This window comes from Bubalus kerabau, chromosome 4, assembly GCF_029407905.1.
Source record: "Bubalus kerabau isolate K-KA32 ecotype Philippines breed swamp buffalo chromosome 4, PCC_UOA_SB_1v2, whole genome shotgun sequence".
Lineage (NCBI taxonomy): Eukaryota > Metazoa > Chordata > Mammalia > Artiodactyla > Bovidae > Bubalus > Bubalus kerabau.
The window spans coordinates 52,844,312-52,851,200 of NC_073627.1; the positions used below are offsets into that span (position 1 = coordinate 52,844,312).

At 53.2% G+C, this 6,889-nt stretch overlaps 1 long non-coding RNA gene across 1 annotated transcript; it reads left to right on the forward strand.

Annotated features, from left to right (window-relative positions):
• Positions 1–452: 452 nt before the first annotated feature.
• LOC129651412 (uncharacterized) lies at positions 453–2,979 on the forward strand. The gene is made up of 3 exons (XR_008714131.1): positions 453–550; positions 2,149–2,237; positions 2,523–2,979. It is a non-coding gene; the product is annotated as an uncharacterized LOC129651412 (long non-coding RNA).
• Positions 2,980–6,889: the final 3,910 nt, after the last annotated feature.

Here is a 6,889-nt window from a genome sequence, read left to right on the forward strand (position 1 = left end):
CGCCCAGGTTGGGCCCTTGAGAGAGTGGTTGTGGGAAGGGCAAAAGGGACGCCCTGGTCTGGGCTGGGACAACCCCCACCGAGGTGATCCCAAACGACAGACAGACGGACACTAATCCCCTGGCGACGGGCAGGGGTGGTGTCTGGGAGCTGCAGCTGCAGCTCGACAGGGGCCAGGCTCCGGCCGCAGGTGGCGGGAAGGCGCAGGCCCACGGCCACGTGGGCGCGAGCTGCAGACCCGACCCCACCTCCCCGCTTCCACCACAGTGATTGGGCCCCTTACCCGTCCGGAGTCCAAGATGGCGGACGGGGGCGGGGCTCCTGGCCAAGCAAAGCTGCGATTGGTGAAGCACAGGCCTTTGGAGCTGAAAGACGGCCTCAGTAGCCAGTCAGGGAACTCCTGGCGGGGTTGATGGGTGCTCAGCTGCTTTTACCTCACACTTAAGCCTCACCAATCTGCCTCTCCGAGCCTGGAAGGAGCCAAGGTGGGAACCAGGAACCCCTAGATGGTCCTCCAGGCAGGCCCTTTCCCGTCTGGGGCCTCTTCCTCGGTAATGACCAGAACTGGGAATCAGCCCCTACCGGCCCCGGGAAGAAGTCGAGAAAGCCCCCAACTAGCTTGGAGGAAATCAATAGGATTATGAGGTTAATACCAGAGCAGGCTGAGTGACAGTTACCAAATAAATGATCCCAGGAGGACATGGCTGAGGTTAAATGAGGCCCAATAAATAAAGGAACGTGTTCAAAGGGGAAACTTCAGAAAATGCAGAGACGTGGGGGTCGGGCCTCTGGACGCCTTCCTGCCCTCCCCTTCGAGGGTTTGTTGAATCTAGACGAGCCACGGTCTGGGGCGCTACCTCCCAGGAACGCACAGGCCGGGGTCTGTGCCCTGTTCAGTGCCAGTGTTGGCATGGCTCCTGAGCGCAGGGCTCCTTGGACAGCTCCATCCACCCAGCTTCGGCTGAGGGAATGGAAACTCTTACTATGGAGGTCTGACCAGTTAACAGCCCCAGCGTGCCTCTGACTGCTTAGAAGCAAGAGAATGGACCAAGTGCAGCAAGAGGGGTGAAAGCTTGTGAGCACTTTTATCTATGTGAAATCACTTCGTCCTTTCTACTACCCTATGAGGTGGCAGTTATTATTCAATTCATTTTACAGATGACGAAACAGAGGCTTAAAGGCGATCACGCTCTAGGTCCCTCTGTCAACAGCCTGTTGAGGTTTTTTTAAACTTCAAATTTCAAGGGCTGTCTGATAGCCTAAATACTCTCTTATTCTTGAATTCTGATTTGTTTCAGCCCCTTATTCAGAAAAACCCTTGAGAACCCAAATTAAAAGCTGGTTGTGGATAATCTATGTTTATGAAGGATGGAAGGGAGAAAGAGAAGGAAAGAAGGGGCAGGGGGGTGGAAAAATTAAATAATTTCTCTGAGTTAGATTTTTTTTTTTAATCTAACACAACCATAGTGCAGATATACCTTCCTCAGACAGATTGTAAAATAAATGTGTGTTTCAGGGAAGTCTTATTGGGGGAAATGGAAAGAAGTGGCAGTTCAGGAGCATGTAGTGTAAGGGGGAAGAAATTAGCTGATTTTCTGCAGTGAATCCACCTACTGTTAAGGACTCTGGAACAGGAGATCTAGGTTGCAAAACCCAGATCTGATGATTCATTCTTTATCTCTGTAGTTCCTCCAGTGAGAGTTTTAGGATGGATCAACCTGTGTTATTGGTGAACCACTGCCTCTGTCCTCAGTCCTGAGGCGGCTCAGAGCAGCCTATCTCACCCAGGTCCAGGATCCAGACAGTCCAGTCCCCAGCTTCTTCTAACTGGAAGTTTCCTAATTCTCTTTGTGGGAGAAGGCCTGGGAGGCCAGGGTGAGAGGTCAGGTGTGCAGACCTACGCCTGTGGCAAGAGGGGAAGCACCTGCACCAGCAGCTGCCACCCACTACCCATTCTCCTTGTTCCGTCCTCCGATTTCCAGAGTGAGCTCAAGCTCCTGCCCCCACCAGTTGTCCTGAGTTTGATAATCCCAGTGGGATGTTGGCTGGGGAATCTGGAACCAAGAATTGGGGCTACTGGGTAACAAGAAAGACACAGGGGACAGGTAAATTCCCTGCTGCCTCACCCATTCTTTTTTCTCTTACCAAGGATCCCAGGCCTTAGATCATAGCACACACAGAATAACGTGGCTGGGAGGAAGTGTGGAGGGATTTTGTTTCCTGGATTGGAATGAGAAGGTATGTGTGTATACACAAGAACACATAAAGACACTAAAATGTGTATTTTTCATTATGAAACACCAAGGACTCACTCAGCACTGAGCTGGGACCTTCACATATATCTCAGGAGTAAGACTGTAAGTAATAGAGAGTCAAACTAACAATGATGTAAAGAAATAGGGTTTATTTTTTCTCACATTGCAAGAGCAGGTTTACCTGCTCAGTGATGGCCTCAGGAACCCAGGCTCTTTCTTTTTGCTCTGATATCCTTAGCACATTGATCTTCATCCTTTTTGCCTCAAGGTCTCTAGAGCATGAGAACTCCAAGGATCTCATCCACAGGCGAAAAGAAGACTGTCTTCCTTTTTTTTATCAACAAAGCAAAAAATTCCCCACACCCTATCTCCCCTCCAGTCTTTCCCTTGGGCCTCATTGGCCAACATTGGGTCACATGACCACTCCCAGCTATGTAAGAGACTAGGAGAGCCGGAAATAGGATTTCCAGGATTGGCACAACCTTGGCTGTATTCGCAGAGATTCTGACTCAGTTGGTCTGGGGTGGGGCTTGATGTTGGTATTTATTAAATGCTCCAAAACCTAGGATTTTCTAAAAAATTGTAATTATTTTTCACTACCGTATGGTGCCATCTGAAGTAATCATCTTCAACTAAGCCCACCCTAGGCTCTGAACAAGCCACCTTATCGTATTGACTAGGATTCTCCAGATTATCCTGTAGCCCCTGCTCCCTTTGGGACTGATTATATAGGTGATGAATTAGTACATTTTTAGGTTGTTTGTGAATCTGCAGTTAGTAACTGGTTAGCTAAGCAGCTGGCTAACTAATAGAATGCTTAGTTGGCTTTTCCTCTTGTTTATGTGTCTGGCACATAGTAGGTACTTGATAAATATTTCTTTGGGTGGATGAATCCATAAAATGGAGATTAAAAATAGAGTTAATACAGCATCAAATGAGAAAGTAGCTATGGAACCATTTTGTAAATGATAAGACAGTGTACAGATATAAGAATAAACATTTATATGAAAAGCTATTAATACTTTCATGTTTAGGGCCAAGGAAAACTTTCCCCCCATTATTCACCAAGGAAATAGTGTTTCCACATTTCTGAAATGGAGAACTACCATTTTGCCCTGTTGGTAGTAAGCCAGAATTTTCTCTCAATTAGAGCAACTTCTTCAACACTTAGTGATGGCATATATTCTTTCTCCTTTTTCCTCGACCCTACTTTGCCTTTCTACTTGTATTATTATTTTCTTATTTTGGTTATAAATTACCTCAAGCCTTTTTGAGAAAGAGGTGGGATAAAATACATTTTAAAAATACTTGGGAACTAACCTTTATTATCTACTTACTACATGCCAGGCATTTATATGTACTGACTTACCCAAATCTCACAATTTGCTAGTATGTTGGTGTGCAGTGCATGCTCAGTCACTCAGCTATGTCTGACTCTTTGCAGCCCCATGGACTATAGCCTACAGGATCCTCTGTCCATGGCATTTTCCTGGGAAGAATACTGGAGTGGGTTGCCATTTTCTACTCCAGGAGATCCTCCCAACCCAGAGATCCAACCTGGGTCTCCTGTCTCTTGCCATGGCAGGTAGATTCTTTTCTACTGCGCCAGTTGATGTGATTATCCCCTTTTTAATGTGGGTGTCAAGGGACTCGTTCAAGGTCATACAGCTGCTAAATAGTGAGCCAGGACTCACAGCCAGATTTCAAAACCTTGGACAGTCTGACACCAAACCTGAGACTCTTCCCCTGAGTAACCCAAGGTGGTGTTATAGACACTTGGTTATGATCGGCTTAGCTCAGCTAGTTGAGCAGAGTGTTTGTACTTTGAATTCCTCGCATCTGTCTTGGGAGGGAAAAATTGGTCTTTTTCTTTACTCCACAGGCCATTTATCAGCTAATACTATACTTCATCAGTTGTAAACTATTCTATTACTCTATGTACCACTAAGAAAAATAAAACTGCTACTTAAACTATGACACACCATTGATATTAAGATGCATCCTAATTTAAGAGATGTCAAAATGTGAAAAAAAATGTGTTTCTTAGAATCAACAAAATAATGTATTCCATTCTAGTAATGGAGAATTTGTGCATATAACCTCTCCCTTTTTCTTCCTCAGTTGCTGGCTGGTTTGCCCCTTCCTTTTAATCACCAAAACCTAGCCTGTCTCTTCCATATCACATTTCTCCACATCATCATGAACTGGTCAATTTTGATTTAGGTTATTTCTCAGGAGTCTCCAGAAAGCCTTGAACTGCTAGGAAATTTCCACTCTATAGCTTCTCTTAAGAGCTACATTAGATGGTCTCCTTATGAACGTCCTCCATGACTGTCAGGAAACTCTTTCCAGGGTCTGGCCTAACTCTGTTCTTCCCATGGTACTGGTGATTGACTGCCCTCCCTGTTCACCATGCCACACAGTAGTTGCTTGGTTAGTCCAAATGCTATTTACCTGCCAGGGATTTCCCTCCAGGATGTTGGAGAAGACATGGGAGGGGGCTTGGGTGCAGAAGCTGAGGAATGTCATCCAGTTCTCCCTAACACAGGAAACATGACTCCCCAGGCATCTCCTGAAACACCAGGGCCTTCCCTGGCCCTATTCCAGGAGGAGGCACAATTAGAGGAGGATTAAGCTTCTCCACCTCTCTCAGACCTTACTTTCCCTTCCTGGTTTGGGACTCCATGACCAGGGCCTGCTCCATGAGAGAAGTCATGAAGGGAAGATGGGGCAGCAGGCTCTGGTACTGATTGGGGGAGACAGGGATTCTTGGGCAGTGGGCCCACGATGGACCAGCATCACAGGCTCCTGACAAGGGCAGCTGGCTTTTCTTGAGTTGGTGTTCTCCTTCCCGCTATGTGTGCAGGGGGGTGGGGAAAGCCTTGATGCCCCGCTCTCCATCTCCTAGCATTATAAAAGGGACGGAGACATCCAGCAAAGGATTTTCCCTGTCCTGTTCCCATGAATCTGCTTTTGAGGTCAGAATCTGGAAAGGAACAGAGGCTGATTGGAGAGGTTGGAACACCACTGAGGATGCAGCCCATGCTGAGAACGGAGGAGCTTATCTAGGAATTCTATTGACCAAGGACTCGGGGGCCTTTGCACATGAGTGGGCAGGCTGGGCATGGGCTGAGGTCCACATGGGACTGCCTTCCTGCCTGTGCAGCTGTAGGGGCCTGCGGGGAGGCATAGACAGACATGGAGACATGAAGATAAGTGAGACAGAGGCCGGGCAGGGAGGTCTAGGCGGCTGAGGGGCACTCACTTTCGAGACCCAGAGGCCGGCTGGCTCGGTGCGAAGCCGTCTGGGCTTCTTAGACTGGAGCAGGCACTGGGCTTCCTCTTCAGCCCTCCGGGATCTCGGGGAGCTGCTGGCAGAGTCCTGGCCCTCGGCCGCAGTTTCCCCAAGAGGCTCTGCCAAGCGCTGGCACCTCGGAGCCTGGGCCTGGGCTCCGATTCAGGCCGGCGCCGCACCTCCTCGCCGCCGCCGCCGCCGCCGCCGCTGCAGGCCCGGGCCACGGGGCCTCCTCCCCTCCTGGGCGCAGGGCCTGCCCTCACCCGTGACCCCCGCGGCCGACTGCAGCGCCCGCTGCCCGGTGGGCCCGGAAGAGCGCGGGCCGGTGAGCAGCGGGGTCGGTCTCAGACGAGGTCCGGGCCCGGCCGTCGCGACAAGGCCCGGGGCCTGACCCCAGGCGCGAGCGCGGGCCGGCGTGCGGAGGTGTGAGAATGTGTGGCGGGCATGGTCGGGAGCCGCCGTGCGGGCCGGCAGGGCGCGGGTGCGCGGCGGGCACGGCCCCAGGAGCGGGCTCGGACCGCGGCGCGTGCGGGCAGGCGGGCCCTGTGGCCCGCGGCTCCGCGCAGGTCGGCCGTCTGGAAGCGGGCCCCGGCCCCGCTGACCCGGGGTGCGGCGTCCCGGGATGCGGGCCGTGCCGCCACTCCGGGCCGGCCGGCTGGCCGTCCCGGTTGTCGAGCCTCGGGTGGGAGCCGCGCGGCGCGGCCGGGCCGCTCACCCTCTCTTCCTGCCCCCTCTAATCTAAACCATGCGGGGCTCCCAACCCAGCCCCGGCCGGCCGGCGGGGCCCGAGGGCCGCGGAGAGAGCAGCGGGCCGCGCGCTGGGGGAGCCGGCAGCCCGCTTGGAGCTCGGGGTCCCGGGGCCGCGGAGCCCGGAGACCCCGAGCCCCCTCCCCGGGGGGCGGCGGGCGCGGACTGATTGACAGCGGCGACGTCAGCGCGGGGAGGGGGGCGGCCCCGGAGGGAGGGAGCAGGGGAGGGAGCTGAGGCCCCGAAGTGCAGCCTCGGAGATCAAGGGCCCGCTCCAGAACCGGGATGCGTCCGGCCCCGAGGGCGCGGCGGGCAGCGGGACCCTGACCCAGCGGCCCCGAGTCGGAGTCCCGGCTGACCCGGGCTCCTCGGACCCGGGCGTGCAGTGGACCTCGGGCCGCGGGCACCAGCGCTTGCGGCAGAGCAGTTAGGGTGAGTGAGGGTCCCGGCGTGGGTGAGGGTGAGCAGGGTGTTGCGGGACAGGGGCCACCCCAAACCAGGGTGAGGCTGCAAGGTGGAGGAGGAAGAGCTGGAAAGGGGGCGAGTAACGGGACCGGGGTAAGAACCTCGGGGGCGGTCAAGGCGGCAAGAGG